Consider the following 21,414-nt stretch of genomic DNA (forward strand, 5'->3'; position numbering starts at 1 on the left):
ATGCATGAGGCGGCGATGATCTGCATTAGTGTAACTATCGTTTTTTGGAATTTTAATTCATTTTATTTATTTCAGTGTTAGAGTATATAATTTTTTGACGGCACGCCTAACGAAGCCAGACAGGTTGAGAAAGGCTGCACTAAGTAATACTTTTGCAACGGCCCAAAGATTGTTAAGGTGTCGTTAATTGTAGCCGCCGCTCTATTCATGCTTTTTTTCTTTTTCTTTTTTGAAAGCTAATTAGAGAAATTGTTAAAAAGTAGATTTCACAATGGAGAAAATATAAATATATGCATATCCAATTTTTATTTTCACTCAAACGGATCATTTTGATCCAAACAGAGCACAACGGCTAAGCAGGATCTTAAAACATGTTCATGAGCGTTCTAATCCTCCTTTATCTGTCGCCGTTTCATTTCAAATAGTATAAACCCTTTCTTTGTCTCTTCCGCAGGTTGTGTTGAGTGTGCCATTGTTTTCCGGCAGCCGCAGTGGGATGGTGCTGCATGACATTGAGGGCATGGCACTGTAGCCCCCTCTGCTTCACGTCTCTGTTCGTCTGTCACCGTCACACGAGGCCAGTGCCGTGGACCGCAGAGAACAGACTTTCTCTCCATGAGCACGTAAGTTCACAGTATCGGGCCGCAAGCCGACATCTGTTTGCGTTGTCGACGGATCTCAAGCTCAGCTCGGGCAAACTTTAAGTAGCGCCAAATCGGCCGGTGATGTTTTCAGGTGTGTGTAATGTGCTTGACGAGTGTAGGGTTACATTGGCTCATGTCTGTAGAGGGCCACAGCGCTCCCAAGGGGCAGACTGTGTATATTTTTACACTGGCCGTTCAGGGTCGGTTTAAAACTGCAGATAGAAGTTACCGTGAGGCAGCAGTCGGATGAATTTGCTCTGCGAAGTCATGGAACCTTTCGTACGACACCTTTGCGCGAGTGAGATTTGTACTTCCATGACTCGGCCTCCGCACTGGTTTCCAGGAATAGCTGCTAGCTATGGAATCAATTTTGTGCCAAAATGTTCATACAATACTTTTGAAATATCAAACAAAAACGACAAAATACAAAAAAAAGTCAATTTTTTTAGACTGGCAAACAAATTATTCGTGTAATCGTGCAAAATATCAGTCTATTACTCTTCAGAAACCTTTTATTTTTGTTCCGCGTCTTTCTCGGTTTTGTTTGACGTAATTTATTTTGGTTGCGATTCCAGCTTTCTCGTTTGCGCTCCCTGACTTTTTGCTTGCAGTTTTGGCACAAACTTCCCGTGTGGGTGGGCTGTCCAGGAACACATTCCCATTGGCTAACTTGTGTTTGACTGACAGCTACGCTCAGCGATTCCCCCAGAGGCTGGCACGGCAGGGGGGGGGGAGTAAACACAAAATAAACTCCTGTGCACGCAGTTCCCAGGATTAAATGTATTTTCCACAGACCATTTATTTATTCACTTTACTCAAATACAAAGTAAAATGGCAGTAAATCTTCTTTCTTTTCTTGCGTATTGCATCATGAGGCGTTCCTGGCTTGTAAATCTCTTATTTTCGGTGCATGACACATTCACGCAGCTGAGCATGCTATGAATTAACAACGACAACGGTCTGCAGTGGGGCGACACAATTACACACTCAGCCAACATTTCTCCATTTGTGTATGAAAATACACTCCAACCACTCAGTTTGGCTTCATTTACAACCAACGGTGTCTTTTGATGCCAGCACGTAATTGAACAAGAGAAGACTGGTTTACCGGAGACAAAATAAGCGTCATCTCTGCTTCTGTTCCCGCCGACACACTACTGCCTCCGCCGAGTGTGCGCGCGCACACACCGCATGTCGGGGCCGCGGATGAGTTACTCTCCCTTGATCAACGAAGTCTGCGGGGAATTTGTGGTTATTATCGGTACAAACAGCGCGAATCACAACTTAAATGAGTGCGGTTCAGTTTGACATTATTGTCAGTCCGTTAGATAAACATTTAATTTTATTAAAATCGAAAATTAATATTTAGAGCCTGTGGGCTGCAAAAATAGTCATTAAAGTAGCCGGCTGGACTTAATTGTGTAGTCGGCTGTATGGCCGGCAGCCGGCGCTTGTGGAAAGCCCTGTGAATCAGCTCTGCGCATGCGCCGTGCGGCACAAAAAAACGGCAGCCACCATGAAGGAAGGAGATCCGGAGTTTTCAAACATTTGCTTAAGTGTGAAATCGCAAAATGGTATTCTAGCGAACAACAAAATAGTAAAGATTCAGAAAAACAAATCATTCAGTGATCATTTTAATCGTGTAATTTCATCCGAACTCGGCCTAACGCTCGATTTAGAACTACAAAAAGTCCGCGTGTCGGACATTTTAAGTACCTTTGTGAAAGTTTTGCAAATGTTGCAGTCAGCATTTAAAATGCTAACTTAAAGTTTTTGTACAAGTTTCAGTTGATTAAACTGTCATTTTATTAAATGTGTCGGCTTTTGTAATAAAAAAGTACTGAAAGAAAAAGCAAACACAGCATTGCGATTTCTTATCCATCCATAAAAAAAAAATCCCTCCCTCCCGACTGAAAATTTTTTTGCTCACCCGGTGGACAGGAAACGGATTTTTTTTAAGGATGGCCTAAGCGATATGATGCCATCAATAAACCCACTAGAAGGGAATAGAACACGTTTTTATTCCATGGAAACCGTGTCCTGTATGTATAACAATCACCGATATTCACTGAGCCCGAGGCGGATCACTGTGAAATATGAATTCCACCATAATGTAGGACTAATCATGCCAATTATGCAACTTTGGCTGTTGCGTGTGTTCCCCTCGAGCATTATCAGCAGTGCTACGCTTTGTGTTCTCATAACATATAGCACAGAAGGTGACCCTTTACAGTGTGTACACATGCACTTTAATAGGAACACCTGCACATTCATGCAGTTATCTAATCAGGCAATCATGTCGCAGCAGAATAAGGTCAAGAGGTTCGGTTAATGTTCACGTCCAACATCAGGATGAAGAGGAAGTGTGATCTGGGTGACTTGTGGCACGGTAGTTAGTGTTCGAGAGGTTGGTTTGAGCGTTTCAGGATGAGTGGAAATTCAGGAGCAAGATCAATGTAATTCTCCTATTTTATATTAAACTTTGGTCAAATATCTGTAACATTTTGCATTTTATGCAATTTTTGTACCTTGCGCAATACCAGAAAAATTCAGTTGAAATCGAGCCATTTGAGGCGAATTGGTCCGCTTCTGAAAAAACTCGGCATTTGGATTTCCCAACAAACATTGATTTTCGTGACGTCGCGTGCGGGACGCCTCCCTCTGAATCCTACGTCAGCGCTGGTTTGTTTATGAGAAAACGACCTGGTGGTTTTCTGCAAATTTCTTCAATGTTACCGCGTAATTATTAAAATGGTTAACAGACGTATCGTAGGAGGGTGTAGCAACACCAATCTTGATGGGATTAGTACTCATCGTTTCCCAAAAGACGGGACAGTGAGAGAGAAATGGGAGCGCTTGGTCTACACAGGCTGTTCACTGAAACCGTGCAAAGCTCTCGCAGCCTGCTGGCGCTTCCGCAGGTGACGTCACGAATCTGGCTCCAGACTCCCTTGGGATTTTTCCAGATGCGTTTTATTTTTTTTTTCTGCTGTAGACAGATGGCCTTGTGCAAAATTACCCTTCTGGATGAGTGTGTAAAGGGACATTCTTTCATATAAAAAACAAAAAACATGAAATTGGTCCAGAATATACACTTTAATGATTGATTCTGTGGATGCTAATAAAGCGTGTTTATTTAAATGGAAATGGAGCACCATGTTTTCAAATCAACATTTGGCTGTCGTTGCAGGAAACGGCTGCATAGCTGAGTGTTTTGGCACGTTCTTGTTACGGTGTCCCGATTTCACCGTTAGTCACGGTGTACGACTTTCTCCAAAATACTAATAAAAACGCATTTTATTGAAGTGGTGCAGTGCACTGCTTTTCCGTACAGCCACTCTCTCTCCTTAACTTTATAACGATAGTGCTAAATACTGACAGTGTAAGAGATTATATATTAAACGGACGCGAACATTTTCCTGGGAAACCCACCACTCGTATTTTTCATACAAGCTCCATGTGGGACCTGGAGAACCAAAAACGTGAGACAAATCTGTGTGTGTCACTCGTGAGGAAATCCGTGCATTGTTTTTTGATAAATTTGGGAACTTTGTGTCGATATAATAAAAAGAAAATCACCCGTTGGCTTGAAGATATGAAGTTTATCTTCCCGTGTTGAAAAATGAGTCGGAGACGAGTAGCTGAATGGAATATATCTGATAGACCGTGCATAAAAGCCAGCCAATATTATTATTATTAATACTACTACTACTACGACTAATAATAATAATAATAAAAAAACACCACTCTTTCAGTTTTTCGATGTCCATTGGTGTGTTTTTCTCTTGTAAATATGCGTGAAGAATATCTAATGAAGTTTTGGGAGTCTTTCAGGTGTTCAACGCATCGTTCTCTTTCCCGGCGAACACAGAAATGCTTGTGCACATGCGCAGCAGAAAACTCTCCCATTGGATATTTGCGCTCCGACGTGTGACGTCATGTTGTCTTGACAACCATGTAATGTCGTAAACCATATCAGGGTTTTTTCTAGAAAAATCTAGTATGAGGGCGCTCACCATGGCGAGGGAACAAAGCGGGGGGGGGATGGTGTCGGTTGTCCGTCCCCCCCCTCCGTCGTGCGAAGCCTTTGAAACATTGAGGCTCCAATGGGACATTCTGAGGCTATCTGAGAGGGAAATTGTAACAAATTGTCTGTCAGCATTGAAAAAGAAAGAAGTAATCTTCTTCTGCCCCGGACAGTCTTTGGCTTTCTTCCGCTTCGTGCCGCGGGATGACATCTTTAAATGCCCAAGTGTCAACAAAAACAACTCGCGAACTACTTCTGTCAAAAGCTCCCGCGCCGGTGGGTGAAAGGTCATTCAGTCTCGAGAAATCTCGCTCTACAAGTCAGCTGACCTTGTATGTAACCCATGTCAAATCTCGCGAGAGCAGCCGCGACAAGTAAACAATTAAACAACATGGCGCCTCAGTCTGGAAAACGCCAATTCGGATTGTTTTTGCACCGTCTGGCGGTGTATCTACGATGATTGGAATATTTTTAGAGTAATTATAACGTATTTGATGATCAGACACATTGTCACGTGGTGTTGCTGGGATGTTTTCACGGAGAAAAGATCGTTTTGAGAAAGATTGCATGTTGTGCAGTAGCATATATTGCCGCTTTTCCACTACAAACGCGGCTGAGTCGGGCTGAGCCGTGCCGTGCTGAGTCGGGCTGAGCGGGGCTGTTGGAGTTGCATTTCGACTACAACCGCGCTGAACCGTGCTGGCTGGAAGTGGGTGGACACATTGGGTGGAGTTAGCGAAAGTGGGTGGACGTCACGTGATGTCGTTAAGCAGCGCAAACAGTGACATCAGTGAGCTTTTAAGCGGTAGTCTCACGACCCGGATAGTAAACAATAAACATGGAGGACATGGAGTCGTTAGTGTTGCTGGTCTCGGTGCTGTGGCTTGTTGTCACCGACAACGCCAACAGATACTGGCAAGAGCGTATAGATGAGGCGAGGTGCATAAGGCTTCAGAAATTCTCGTAATTCGTAATTCTTCTTCTTCCGGGTTTGCGGTGTTTACAGATCCCAGCGCGCTCGCGGGGCGTGTGGGCATGTGAGGACACTCCTCCTCACCAATCAGTGCACAGGGGAGTGTCTCCTCACGCCCCCAGCCTCACTCGGCTCGCTTCAGCCCCACTCCAAAACGGTGCGAGTTTTAGGGGCTAAGCAGGGCTGAAACGAGCTGAGTCGTGCTGGTTTTTGGTAGTCGAAACGCGAGCCGTGTCGGGCTGAAGTGAGCTGAAGCGAGCTGAAGTGAGCTGAAAAAGGGTAGTGGAAAAGGGCCATAAGTGCATGGCCTAAGTGTGACTTGGGGTTCAATTGGCATTTCGGTAAGGAGGCGCACGCCGAGAGTAAAAGGGCGCAGCGCCCCTGTTCCCTGCTTTAGACGAAAGCCTGCGTATTCAACGCTCATTCTCCGTCGGGTAGAGTGACGTAGTACACGTAGGATAAATGATATGCGAACAATATTGCATGCTATCGAACCAAACGAATGAAGCCCGCTAGAAGGGAATAGAACACGTGTTTTTATTCCATCGAAAAAGTGTCCTGTACGGTTTTGAGTGAGGTGTTGTGTGTTCTGAAATGCTTTTCTGCACAACACGGTAGTAAAGAGTGATTATTTGTCTTGCAGTAGATTTCCTGTCAGCTCAGACCAGCCTGGTCATTCTCCTCTGATCGCTCTCGTCAACAAGGTGTTTCAGGCTGCAGATCCTCCGGTCACAGGATGTTTTTTGTGTGGAGATTAGGGATGTTAACCGATGACCGTTTGACCGATGGTTGACCGGATCAACGTCAACCGGTTAATTTTTTTTCGGTTGTCGGTTAAAAAAAAAAAAATCAGTCGTTTTGAAGCTGCCGATTTTGGTGCGGAGAACCTGGAATTCTGTGTTGTAAACGCTTGGGGCGTGCCATGCGGTGTAAGGACGACAGCTGACAAATCAGAAACACCCATTCAGTCATGTCCCGCCCTCCCGCCCCAGTAGAACACAGCTGCCACTCGGCGAGAGAAAAGTGTAGACACAGGCTTTTTAGCTTACAAATTACTATTCTGTTTTTTTTAATTATTATTAGAAGGCACATGGAGTTTAGTCCTGCCTTGGCCAGTGCATTCTGAAAGTATGTTTCGGTCTGTAGCCAACAATGCATGTTATTGCAGATCAGATCTCTCCACACAAACTAAAGGCGCAGATGCCGACTTTTTCACGGCCGAATCGTGCAGATCTGATTTTTTTTTTTGGGGGGGGCGTTGGAGTGTCTGAATAATTTCATCAGAGTAAATTCTGTATTAAAATTACTAAATAAGCAAATGCCGTTGAAATTATTCAGACACTCAAACACCCCCCTTAAAAAAAAAAATCGGATCTGCACGATTCAGCCGTGAAAAAGGCGGCATCCGCCAAAAGGCGCGCCTTTTGCATCCCTGTTAAACTCATAGGTTAACCGACTTTAACCGGCTAATGAGGCTCGGTGGTCGGTCAAGATTTTTTTTTTAGTTTTCGCCATCCCTAGTGGAGATCAGCTTTTTTTTTTTGTGAAAAACTCCGACCACTTAGTCACTGAGGTCACACCTTTTCTTCATTCTGATCTTTGATATGAGCATTAACTGAAGCTCCTGATCAGTATCTTTGAGTTTATGCGTCGCTCTGCTGCCGCGTGATTGCATGATTAGATAACTGCATAAGTGTACAGGTGTTTCTAATAAAGTGGACAGTGAGTGTCTGTTGTATCTGAATTGACGTGTAGGTGGAGATCGTGTTATATCCTGGAGGAGAGGTGTGTTTTTTTTTTTTTTTTTTGTGGAGACACTCCAGGAAGTGCTCTTTTGTATCGTCTCCCACCGAAACCAAAACAAACCATGTTCTGGCTGAGGTTCAAAACCTGGACAACGGTTAAAAAGACGTGCCGGAGAAGTGACATTTCTGAGGGATTTGACTGAATTTAAACGCGCATCAGAAACGTCACATGCCCTTCGTCTCATCTCATCTCATTATCTGTAGCCGCTTTATCCTGTCCTACAGGGTCGCAGGCAAGCTGGAGCCTATCCCAGCTGACTATGGGCGAAAGGCGGGGTACACCCTGGACAAGTCACCAGGTCATCACAGGGCTGACACATAGACACAGACAACCATTCACACTCACATTCACACCTACGCTCAATTTAGAGTCACCAGTTAACCTAACCTGCATGTCTTTGGACTGTGGGGGAAACCGGAGCACCCGGAGGAAACCCACGCGGACACGGGGAGAACATGCAAACTCCACACAGAAAGGCCCTCGCCGGCCCCGGGGCTCGAACCCGGACCTTCTTGCTGTGAGGCGACAGCGCTAACCACTACACCACCATGCCACCCCTTCGCGTCCTATTCAGTGTAATACGCCAGTCGGCCATAACATTAAAACCACTGACAGGTGAAGACTGAATAACAGTGATTTATCTCATTACGAGTGTTGTAGTCGAGTCACTAAACCTGGAGTCCGAGTCCAGTCTCAAGTCCCCAGCGTTCAAATCTGAGTCACGAAAGAAAATTTCGAGTCGAGTCCGAGAACAAGACTCCGACTGCACCATGTGACGGTGGCTGTTGCTGCCTTTATGTGAAAGCGTCTCTGCTACTGTGTCGGACTAACGTTACTGCTCGACCGCCCCGTTTTAGTTAACAGGCTACAGATAAAAAGCTCATTCATTGCTCAGCAAGCCCCGCCCACTATCAACAGGGCAACGTTGGAGTCTTGCCAAATGACGACTGAAGTTCGAGGTTGTCCCCATCGTCCCCTTGATACTACTTCTACGTACGGAACACATAGCAGTGCGTTTTTCCCCACTGCACGAGAAGTCCGTATAAGCAAAGCGGACAACCCTAGGGACGTTCTCTCCAAGGCCATTATTAAAAAATGTTCTGTTTCCGGTCCACCGGCCGGGTGAGTGCCGTTTGTGCGGTTGAAATTTTTTTTTTTTTTTAACGCCGGTTTTTCGACATTTTTTTCAGGTTTGTAAATCTAAAATCGAACTTGACATTTACGCATTCCGCGCAGAATATAGAACTGAATCAGCTCTGCGCATGCGCCGTGCGACACAAAAAAACGGCAGCCACCATGAAGGAAGGAGATCCGGAGTTTTCAAACATTTGCTTAAGTGTGAAATCGCAAAATGGTATTCTAGCGAACAACAAAATAGTAAAGATTCAGAAAAACAAATCATTCAGTGATCATTTTAATAGCGTAATTTCATCCGAACTCGGCCTAACGCTCGATTTAGAACTACAAAAAGTCCGCGTGTCGGACCATCACAAACCGTTACTGGAAAATTTGTTTGATCTTGATCCATCCGAGACGTTACAAACAGCTTTTGAGTTTTGTTATGTGAAATTCATTGCCTACTTTGTTAATGACCCTGACAGATCTGTAGGAACCTAATAGATCTATTCAAAATGAGAACGGAACTGAACAAAAAAATGCGTTTACGGAACTAATGCAGGTTGGCTGGACAGAATTAAAAACTGTGTCTGTAGCAAATAAAAAAAGTTTTTGTACAAGTTTCAGTTGATTAAACTGTCATTTTATTGAATGTGTCTGCTTTTGTAATAAAGTACTGAAAGAAAAAGCAAACACAGCATTGCAATATTTTATTTATTTATATATATATAAAATATAAAAAAAAAATCCCTCCCTCCCTACTGAAAATTTTTTTGCTCACCCGGTGGACAGGAAACGGATTTTTTTTTTTTAAGGATGGCCCAGGCATTTTAGCGCCAGTAACGTTAGTTTGTTCCTGAACATGACGTATGAACAGGTGAATGTGCATTCTCTTGCACGAAATTAGTATAAACGTTAATGTAGATGTACATATCTTATGCCAAATTATCATGGTATGTTACAAAAAATAAAGGAAAAAAATCCGAGTCCTCGTCTCCAATTTGCAAGTCTGAATGCAGTTAATGCACGAGTCGTCAGTGCTCAAGTCCAAGTCAAGTCACAAGTCCTTAAAATCAGGGCACGAGTCGGACACGAGTAGTACAAGCCTGGTCGTTACAGTGGCGCCTGTCAAGGGGTGGGATTTATTAGGCTACATCCACACGACAACGGCAGCGAGATTTTTTTTTTTTTAAATATCGCGTCCACATGGGCAACGGATCAGTAAAATATCAGGTTCATATGGCAACGCAACGCTTGCTGAAAACGATGCAATACACATGCCACACCACTACGTGCGCTGTAAGACGGTCCCATCGGAGACACCAGAACAATAGAAGTAGACGCATGTGCATAAACCCCTTCTTCTGTAGCATCAGCCACATAAAGTTTTGATTATTAATCAGTAGCGTAAAACGAAAGACGCGGAAAGAGGAATGAATGGGGGTAGATGGAGAGAGAGAGGAATGAATGGGGGTAGATGGAAGCCGGTACGCCAGCATTCTGATATCCTCCAGAATTCTTTAATGGTCCGGAATAAATTGAATGCTACACGTTGATGGATTACTTTGTTCTTCTACGCCCTTTTTGAGGAATGTATTGTCGGACTTAAACCAACATCTGAAGAGGTGAGATCGCTCCTTTTTTTTTCCTATGTTTGCTGGCGGGATTGTTTTTGTTTTTGGAAAGCGCACGGGTGGTGCGCGGTTTTGGTTACACTGCTTCCGCAGTGTTTGGACTAAAGACTCTGCCCTAAGGGCTATTCTCTCTCTCTCTCTCTCTCTCTCTCTCTCTCTCACTTTGCACCATTACACAATAAATATTCACAGTGAAAATATTTTGTAAGCGCGTTTCATGAACCAAGTTATAGGATTTGTTGACAACTCGCATCGAGTTCGTTACACTTCTACCCGGTGTGAAGCACTGACAGTCATGTGGTTGTGACGTCATCGTAAACAAATCCGTTCTACTCATCCAGACGACTTCGCAACAGCGCCGTTGCCAGATTTTTCCACTCTGGAACCCGTTCTCAAAAGATTTCGTTTTGGGGCACCCAAAACGCCGGTGCCGTGTGGACGCCAGGCCGAACCGATAAACAATTTTATCAGATTCACCTGAATCCGTTGCCGTGTGGACAGGGCCTTAGTCAGCAAGAGAAGAGTCAGTTCTCGAAGTTGATGTGTTGGAAGCAGGAAAAATGGGCAAAGCGTAAGGATCTGGGCGACTTTGACAAACTGCTGAAAAAGTTAACACTGACGCCCTTCTGTTTTAGCCAGCGTTTGTGCAACAGTAGCTCTTCTGTGGGATTGGACCATATGGGCTAGCCTTCATGCCCTGTGCAAATCAATGAGCCTTCGACACGCGTGACCCTGTCTCCAGTTCACCAGTTGTCCTTCCTTGGACCAATTTTGGTCGGTACTAACCCCTGCATACCGGGAACACCCCACAAGATGTGCCAGTTTGGAGATGCTCAGACCCAGTCATCCAGCAATCACAGTTTGGCCCTTGTCAGAGTCGCTCAGATCCTTACGCTTGCCCATTTTTCCTGCTTCCAACACCTCAACTTCGAGAACTGACTGTTCTCTTGCTGACTAATAGATCCCACCCCTTGACAGGCGCCTTTGTAACGGCCAGTGGGTTTAATTTTCTGGCTGTTCGGTGTAGAGTGGCATTATTGCTTGACTTGATGTTTCCTGTGCTCTGAGCTCCACCATTTGTTGCTGAAGTTGCTCCTTTTCAGAATGCTGAATTCATCTGGTGGTTAAATATGACTGGAATTCATCTGCCAAGGCAGAGATCACATGATGTTACAGCAGGGTGAAACATTCCAGGTCCAGCACAGTTTGGCAGTTTCTCCACTCACCACTTAATTGCTAGATTTATGGACAGCCAGTCTATTTATTTATTTATTTATTTATTTATTTATTTAATAGAATTCAGTGATTATAGAATTCAGACACTTTTATTACGTTATAGATTTAAAGCTAGACCGCCTTTCAGATTTTTCAAGTGTAGGTCATAAAAAGAATTTTCCCCGACACTCGGTTATTTCTGTTTAGTGGACCGAAAGCTACTGAATTCGAATCACAGACTTCCAATTTTATTATGTGTTTTTAAATACAACAATTAATGAGTTTAGAGCCATGTGGCTCGAAATTCTCCTCTGCTATTTTTTCCTGCTTCACCATGACGCAATACAAGATACTACGTCATGCATCACGTGGTGGGCTTTCCCTGTTCGCGCAAGGCATTGTGGGATATAAATTTGAAACAGGAGAGGAAAATGGAGGACACAAATGAAACATGAAAGACTACAGTAACGAAAAGTGAGAAGAAAAGGCGTTATGTTGCGAAGGAAAGGAAACGCAGGGCCAAACTAATAAATATCGGCGCTCAGCGAGCACCTCGGTGTGATCAGCTGTTCGTTTAGCGACAGAATGATGGAACTGTGGGTGCACGGTCAAAGGTAAACCTGTAGATGGCAGTAATGCAACACTGGATGCCAGCTGCCGTAAAACTCAAAAGAAGAAGGTGGTTAACCTGCGCATGCGCACACGGACTTCCTCTGTCTGCTTGACTGCGCGAAGCGAGCGATTTCATGCACATTATTTGCTCTGGAATCCACTCAAATTAAATAACTTCCCAGCTACAGAACGGCCTGTTTTTGAGATATTGCAGAAATAAACATATTTCAGAGGGAACTATGAAAATCGAAAAGCTTTAATTTAAAATGGAGTAAATTCACTTAATCTACACACAATCTATATTGAAATAGTTAAAGCTAGTTTTTAGAATTTTATTAAACAAACAAACAAAACTGGGCGGCACGGTGGTGTAGTGGTTAGCGCTGTCGCCTCACAGCAAGAAGGTCCGGGTTCGAGCCCCGTGGCCGGCGAGGGCCTTTCTGTGTGGAGTTTGCATGTTCTGTCCGTGTCTGCGTGGGTTTCCTCCGGGTGCTCCGGTTTCCCCCACAGTCCAAAGACATGCAGGTTAGGTTAACTGGTGACTCTAAATTGACCGTAGGTGTGAATGTGAGTGTGAATGGTTGTCTGTGTCTATGTGTCAGCCCTGTGATGACCTGGCGACTTGTCCAGGGTGTACCCCGCCTTTCGCCCGTAGTCAGCTGGGATAGGCTCCAGCTTGCCTGCGACCCTGTAGAACAGGATAAAGCGGCTAGAGATAATGAGATGAGATGAAACAAACAAAACCCAACAAAAAAATAAAAATGAGGAGCATAGTGGGCTCCATCATTGTGAAATGAAAGAAACACCAGGACTCTTCGTAGAGCCAACTGTTCAGCCAAACTGGTCTAGAAGGGCCTTGGTCCGGGAAGTGACCAAGAACTTAATGACCATTCCAACAGAGCTTCAGAAGCCCTCTGCAGAAACGGCAGAACTCATCAGAAGGACAACAATCTCAGAAATACTCAGCCGTCTCGGATACTAATCAGTCACGCCTTTACAGCTAGACGGAAGCTGTTCCTGAATAAAAGGCTTATGATGGGCATTTAAAGTGCATATTCTGGACCGATTCCGTGTGGTTTTTTTTTTATATGAAAGTACATCCCTTTGCACACTCATCCAGAAGGGTAATTTTGCACAAGGCCATCTGTCTACAGCAGAAAAAAATAAAACAACAAAACGCGTCTGGAAAAATCCCAAGGGAGTCTGGAGCCAGATTCGTGACGTTACCTGCGGAAGCGCCAGCAGGCTGCGCGAGCTTTGCACGGTTTCAGTCAGTACGTTTACACGCGCATCCAAATCGAGCTGCTGCCGGTAATCGAGCAAAGGGTCCCAGCAGGGGTGCCAGAGAAATCCAATCCTACATGCACACTGTGAAATCGAGCTATTGAGTGAGGTGCATTGTGCACCCGAGCCACAGGTGGCGCTACACGCCCCATCGTGTTGGTACACGTCCGGTTGTCGTCATGAAGAAGAGCTATTCAAGAGTATAAACAAAGGGACTACAGGCGGAAATTAGCATGTACTGCTATAACCTGGGACAGACATCTGGCCTGACCACAAGGATAATGTTTAATTTGTGCACTGTCCCTTTTAAAAATAAAATAAACTCTAAACTCTAAGAAGAGTGTTTGTAGTTTGTATGTACGAACAGAAGTGTTCCTCATAAAGTGGGCGGCTAAGGTGAAGTGTCATGCCGACTGAGGCTGTTGTGTTTCCCGCTTGTGGTCTCGTCACTCGTCACTTCCGGAAGGGGCAGTGCTGAAGTAAGTAGATCAACTACGTATCTCGATAGGGTTTACATGCACTAAGTAGCTCGGCTACAATCGCATAATCTAGGTCGTGTAGCTCGATTACGAGAAATCAAGTTCGGTTCAATTTCAGCCGAGTGGAATCGGTGGAATTTAGTTCCCTCTGAAATATGTTTATTTCTGTAATATCTCAAAAAACCCAGGCCGTTCTGTGGCTAGGAAGTTATTTAATGTGAGTGGATTCCCGAGCAAATAATGTGCATGAAATCGCTCGCCTCACGCAGTCAAGCAGACAGAGGAAGTCCGTGTGCGCATGCGCAGGTTTACCTTCTTCTTCTTTTGGGTTTTACGGCAGCTGGCATCCACAGTGTTGCATTACTGCCATCTACAGGTTTACCTTTGAGCGTGCACTGACTGACAGTCCCATCATTCTGTCGCTAAACCAACAGCTGATCACACCGAGGTGCTCGCTGAGCGCCGATATTTATTAGTTTGGCCCTGCGTTTCCTTTCCTTCGTATATAACATAACGTCTTTTCTTCTTACTTTCCGTTATTGTAGTCGGTCTTTCAACGCTTCATTCGCGCCCTCACGTCCTCCATTTTCCTCTCCTGTTTCAAATTTGTATCCCACAATGCCTTGCGCGAACAGGGAAAGCCCACCACATGATGCATGACGTAGTATCTTGTATTGCGTCATGGTGAAGCAGGAAAAAATAGCAGAGGAGAATTTCGGGCCACGTGGAGATAAATTCGTTAATTGTTGTTTAAAAAAAAAAAACTAATAAAATTGGAAGTCTGTGATTCGAATTGAGTAGCTTTCAGTCCACTAAACAGAAATAACAGAGTGTCGGGGAAAATTCTTTTTATGACCTACACTTGAAAAATCTGAAAGGCGGTCTAGCTTTAAATTACACTTGGTGTGCTAAATGCTGCAGCGGATGTGACCGAGAGGTCCGGTGGGTTCTGGTATTTGAGATTGGAACCAAGTAGAACGGTAGATGGTGCCTTTACAAGAAATGTATGAAAACGTATTTATTTATTTTTCTCGTGACGCAAAAATGAAGCCAAGCGACCCCACCACGTCGGCTCTTTTTCCACGATCGATCCCAAAACGTTTTCTCTCCCCTGTATCTAATCAAACATGACGTCGTCATCAAATCATGTCACCTCGCACCCCGTTTACTCAACTCAAAACAAGTCGGCAGAAGAATGTTAAACGGACCCGCTGTTCACCAGACGTGTGTCTCTTTGAGTCGCAGAAAGAAATCCGCATCACAGACTTGCGAAACGCAAACTATAAAGTCGCGGTGGCTGTTTACGGCCGTTGGCGAAACGCCGAGACGTAGAGTAGGTGTGATCAGGAATAAGCATGCGTTTATTATTGTAGAATTTGTGGAAGAGCAGCATGGGTTTTGTCTCGCAGTGAGCGCGGCTTCCCTCAGAGAAACCTTTCCAGCAGGGAAGGGGGTGGGAGAGGACTCGAGCATGGTATTCGTCTGTTTTGAAACTCTCACTCTCTCTCTCGCGCTCCATCTCAGCACCCTCCTCCTCCTCCTTCTCCTCCTTTTCCCTTTCTACTTCTACTTTTCCACTCTGGGAGCCTCGAAGCCACGAGGGCCTCTCTTACTGCATTCGATGAAACGGCGTAAGTCGTACTTTCCGACTTGTAAGTCTTAACGGCTTAACTCGGAATTCCGCCTCGGGAACTCTCTTCTTCAAGCCCGAGTCCAGTAAGCGACGTCTCCTCAGCACGGCTGCGAAGTAAACACGGTAGAGGGTGTAGACCTTCTCGCTTGGTCATATCTCGAGGTGACTGAGATTAGGATAGATCAGCAAAGAATGAGCTCCACAGGGTCGAGCGCCTGCTTTTTCTCAGCCCACACTGCCCAAGTGATTCATTAACCAGAGCTCGCCTTGCGCTTTTTCCTGAATGCACCCTGCTCAGGTGTGCAAGTGTGTGCTTTGGAGCGAGCGAGCGAGAAAGCAGGCCTCCACCTTATTTCCCTCCCTACGTCTCTTGGCCGGTTGTTTAGCTGGAGCTTGCGCGTGTGTGTGTGTGTGTGTGTGTGTGTGTGCGCGCACATTCGTATGCGCTGGAAGGGGTTGAAGACCTCCTGTGGCTTTTATGAGTTTGTTTCCCTGCTCAGGGGAAGAGGACAGGGACATGGCACATGTTTTACAGAGCGAGTTCCCCAGTGAGTAGGTCTAGATTTATGACTGGATGTCTTCCACTGGATCATGGTCTGATATTCAGACGCGAAATGTACTGCGCAGAGGACGAGTTTGTTTTGGTTGCAATTTGCACAGCTGTATTTAGACTGACGAAGTCGGTAACTTTAGCGGCGCGTCTTTCATAATCATTGCCGCGGTCCGTGTGTTCCTCTCCTGCACTCTCAATGCGTTTTATACCAGGCCGGAAACCCGTCGACACGTGCGTTTAAAGGACAATCACAAAAGTAAACCTCGAGTGCTTGGACTCGGTTGCGCAATTGGCAATGAGCTATTTATCTGTAAATCCCGGACACGTTTAATTAAAAAAAGCAGTAGTTTAATATTTGTGTTAATGAAATAAATAATAAAGCTCATAGGCAGCGGTTTTAATTGTATGCACATTTGAAACTTAATATGTTAAAAAACCCTCTGTAATTTTCTTCTGGTCCCAAGAAGGATCGTTAATAAGTAATAATTAAAATAAGTTAGCGCGGATCACGGCGAATTTCTGTTCGGCGATTTTCGTGCCCACTCGGCGCGTGACGTCATTCAAGACAAACAAACCGCTTGAGTTGAGTCCACTTCCGTTTACTTGCATTGCCGTTCGGCTTGAGTGCAGACGTGCGTTCGGGAATTTCCAAAGAAAAAAAACCCCATGCCTTATTGTTGTGCAGTCAACTGTAACAATGGGAGCGGTTCAGGAAGAAGTTTTTACCTTTTTCCGGAAGAGGAGACGAGGCGGAGAGAGTGGATTGTGCGCGTGAAACAAAATCAAGCAGTCAAAGAAGAAACAGAGCAGCAACGCTCAAGCAAAAAGGAGAAGATTGGAGGTAAACATTTTTACTTTTGCTTGCAATTGACGAGTCAAGAGTCCTGAGGGATCCTGTACGATCATTGTGGAAATGAGACAAAGGGATATTTCCTGGCTTAGAGTCGGCTAGAAATAGTATAATGCCGCGGATGGCAGGCTAATGTGGCCTACCGGCGCACTGTCCAGTAATCGTTCCCTATATCCACTAGGGAGGCGGTTTAATTATTCTTCAAAAGGGCTCTTATTTAGTATTACGACGAAAGTAGGAATTTATCATAACTACCAGGATAAATCGTTTGGGCGCGAGTCTTGTTGAGGTCCGGGGTCACCGCGATCAGAGTCGGCCGAGTCGACGTCCGATTCCGAGGCCGCACGGTCAAACCAGTGAGCCACATTCACCGATTGCTTCACAACGGCCATAGGTTCAGACATATATGGTTTCACCTCTCGATATTCAATTTGGAGACTTCCTGCTTCAAAATCACTATCGCTTTCAGACATTTTACACAACCTCTCACGACCAAAGTGCGTACACGTGTGCTCGGTTCGCAGGTAAACACAGAGCTGCTCCCGGTCTGTTTGCCTTGAATGACGTCACGACGACGGCCCCCTGGCGGTGAAAGCGCGCATAAGTCAGATGGAAATTGGGCAAAACAGTATATTTTAACCGTTTTATTCAATTTTAGGGAGCAAATTAGACACCAGGAGGATTGAATTTGCTTTTTGGGTCGTTCTTCTAGACAATAAGTTGGTATTCTACGTTTCACCTCCGACCCTTGCCTATGGCCTTTAAAAGAGAACGCAAGCTTTGATAAACAGATACGAGACAAAGACTTTGCTGCCATTAAGTTTTGAACTCGACAGTGCTCAGCCTCTGGGAATGAATGTGTGTGCTCAACACACACACACACACACACACACACACACACACACACACACACACACACTTCTGTACAGCTTCTACTCGCAAATAAATCACATTTTCTGCGGCTGAACCGTTCCCCAGCGAGTACGTTCACCTGTGTAGTGATCAGTGATGTAACATGTTCCTGTGTCTGTAAGCTCATTAAAACTACTCTGATTAATCGAGGCTGTGAAACAGTTTTACTTGCATCTGTGATTTAATAATAATCTGTGCAAAGCTAAAAACGACTTCACTCACACGTGTGCAAACATGCGAGTTTTCCTTCAGTCTGCAATGGACGGACACACACACACACACGCACGTTACCTAAGGGTTAGTCTGGGCGCTACGGCCTACGACGAGGCTGAAGAACTGCTAAGGAGGTAACATCATGGGCGTTCAGGGTTCCCGCTGGCGCTCGTCACACTCGTCATTGACGACCATAATCCGTCAGTGACGAACAAAAAATTACTCGCAGTTGTCACAGTGATTAATGGATTTGTCATCATTATCCTAAGTCATCTTTTATAGAAATCCTTCCACAAGTCCTTCTGTTCGCTGAAATCCAACCGCAGCGAAGAGACGGTGGGAAGCCGGAGTGTAAACAATGAGAACGTGCTTGTGACCAATAAAATCGACCACATGGAACGACCAAATGGGCGCCAATCGCAGTGTGTCTTCAGGGCTCAACATGAACTTTTAAAACCCACATGCCCTGGGGGGGAAAGTGGGGGGAAATTTCCACTTGTCCCCCAATATTATCACTTGCTCCCTATTTTGCGAGTACCACTTTTTTTTTTTTAGGACAACCATAGAATAGTTGTGAATTGCAACATAAAACAAAGATCACACATTGATTAAGTTTATCAAGTTTGGTTATTGGTCACTTTTTACTTGTAACGGACTAACAATTTTATCCAAAACAGTTTTTCCTGCCTTAGTCGACTTATTTCCATTTCACATGCATGCAGCTGTTGTAAAGTTCAGCATGTTTGTGTAGAACTCTCTCAGACTGTAGGTTCATTACTGAATGTAGAAATCATAAAATAGAAACCTGTAACACAGTCTGTATGAAGAAAACAATAGTGTGCCAAGACTTTTGAACAATACTGTGTTTGAGAATATTTATATATCGGGTTTTTTTTTTTTAGTTATATCATCCACCTCTAGGTAAAAAAAAAAGTGCTGCATCATGACAGACAGGATAATGTTTGAGTTTAAAATGATTGCTTAGTGTGTAGTTTGTGGGTGTTTTATACAGACCTGGCAACCTGTAACAATCAGTGCAGCCGGTCTGTCATGGCACAGCGTGCGTTTTTTTTTTTTTTTTAAATAAACCTAGAGGTGGATGATATATATATTTAAAAAATATATATACGTTACTTACCCTGGACAAGTCGCCAGGTCATCACAGGGCTGACACACAGACAACCATTCACACTCACATTCACACCTACGGTCAATTTAGAGCCACCAGTTAACCTAACCTGCATGTCTTTGGACTGTGGGGGAAACCGGAGCACCCGGAGGAAACCCACGCAGACACGGGGAGAACATGCAAACTCCACACAGAAAGGCCCTCGCCGGCCCCGGGGCTCGAACCCGGACCTTCTTGCTGTGAGGCGACAGCGCTAACCACTACACCACCGTGCCACCCAAGCTGGATCTGTACAAGTATTTGAATTGTGCCAATTTGGTTGGTATAAACATGTATTAAGTCCACTTTGATAAGTCGGTAACTAAGCAAAAAAATACAGACTAAGAAAAAGTGAAGAATACTTCTTTGACTTTATTTTTCAAGGAAAAATAAACCGTGGACGTGCTGTCAAGGAACCGTGTGGGTAAAAAGTCTTTTAAAAGAGCAGAGCTGAAGGTGTAAAAATGTGGACAAAACGGCAAAAGAAAACGAAATTCTCAGTTCGAAGAGGACGTTGTTTTGACTCGCGTCACACCAGTAAAATGTTAAGTGGCATAACAGGATGTGAAAAGGCCAAAACAAATTACAGATTTAAAAAAAAAAAAAGTATGAATTAAGTGAGGGGGAAAGACGTGACGTGAAAACAGAAGGGAAAAAGGATGACTAGAGTGAACCTGGAGATTATGGACAGGGGATCAGGTCGCTTTAACTGCTTTTAGTGTCAAACGGTCTCCTTAGAAAAGCAGAACGCATGGGTCGTAATTAAACATGCTGTGTTCAAGGATTACAATTGCAATCAGAAATATTCAACCTCCCCCCAAAGATTTTAAGGATTTATCTCATTATCTCTAGCCGCTTTATCCTGTTCTACAGGGTCGCAGGCAAGCTGGAGCCTATCCCAGCTGACTACGGGTGAAAGGCGGGGTACACCCTGGACAAGTCGCCAGGTCATCACAGGGCTGACACATAGACACAGACAACCATTCACACTCACATTCACACCTACGCTCAATTTATGGCCCTTTTCCACTACCCTTTTTCAGCTCACTTCAGCCCAACACGGCTCGCGTTTCGACTACCAAAAACCAGCACGACTCAGCTCGTTTCAGCCCTGCTTAGCCCCTAAAACTCGCACGGTTTTGGAGTGGGGCTGAAGCGAGCCAAACCGTGCCGACTGAGGCTGGGGGCGTGAGCAGACACTCCCCTGTGCACTGATTGGTGAGGAGGAGTGTCCTCACATGCCCACACACGCCCCGTGAGCGCGCTGGGATCTGTAAACACCGCAAACCCGGAAGAATAATAATTACGAATTACGAGAATTTCTGAAGCCTTATGCGCCTCGCCTCATCTATACGCTCTTGCCAGTATCTGTCCGCGTTGTCGGTGACAACAAGCCACATCACCGAGACCAGCAACACTAACGACTCCATGTCCTCCATGTTTATTGTTTACTATTCGGGTCGTGAGACTACCGCTTAAAAGGTCACTGAATCAGTGACATACAGAGCATCGTGGATGAGTTCACGGAGCGCAAGGCTCGTCGTATGCCCTTCAAATAATGCGCGCAGTAGGCTATTGATGTTTTATTATGAGCCATGTACAGTATGTCGTCTAATGTTTTTTTTGTTTCTGAGTTACATGTTCGTTTGAAGGACTCAATGTACAAAATAACATAGTTGCACCCCGTAGTGTTGAAATTGGTAAACACAGTGCATTCAGTGAGGTTTGCACCGCCCTCCTTTTATTTCTGACTCTTCCTGTCAGCGTTGCAACCTCTGAGCGCTCATTCGTATGCCCTTCAAATAATGTGCGCAGTATAGGCTATTGATGTTTTATTATGAGCCATGTACAGTATCCTAATGTTTTTTGTTTCTGAGTTACATGTTCGTTTGAAGGACTTGATGTACTAAATAACATAGTTGCACCCGGTAGTGTTGAAATTGGTAAACACCGCAGTTGCGGACATTTTGTAGCCTAAAACGATGTTATGATGAGCTTTAATAAAGGGCCCGGTCATTTGCCCCGCCCCCGGCCCGGCTCTGACTTGTTCCGCCACTGTCACCGATGTCACTGTTTGCGCTGCTTAACGACATCACCTGACGTCCACCCACTTTCACTAACTCCACCCAATGTGTCCACCCACTTCCAGCCAGCACGGCTCAGCCGCGTTTGTAGTGGAAAAGCGGCATTAGAGTCACCAGTTAACCTAACCTGCATGTCTTTGGACTGTGGGGGAAACCGGAGCACCCGGAGGAAACCCACGCAGACACGGGGAGAACATGCAAACTCCACACA

The 21,414-nt window shown here is 44.9% G+C and overlaps 1 protein-coding gene across 6 annotated transcripts in view; it reads left to right on the forward strand.

The window, feature by feature from the left end:
• The window catches only part of ncoa1 (nuclear receptor coactivator 1), a 209,857-nt gene that overhangs the window by 58,218 nt on the left and 130,225 nt on the right, over positions 1–21,414 (forward strand). For 5 of the 6 annotated variants that reach the window (XM_060914223.1, XM_060914222.1, XM_060914227.1 and 2 more), the window contains exon 2: positions 455–623. The exons of the other annotated variant lie outside the window; for it this stretch is intronic. The gene's annotated coding sequence lies outside the window, so the exon portion shown is untranslated. The remainder of the gene's footprint in view (positions 1–454; positions 624–21,414) is intronic. 6 annotated transcript variants of the gene reach the window in all.

Source organism: Neoarius graeffei, chromosome 2 (genome assembly GCF_027579695.1).
Source record: "Neoarius graeffei isolate fNeoGra1 chromosome 2, fNeoGra1.pri, whole genome shotgun sequence".
NCBI lineage: Eukaryota > Metazoa > Chordata > Actinopteri > Siluriformes > Ariidae > Neoarius > Neoarius graeffei.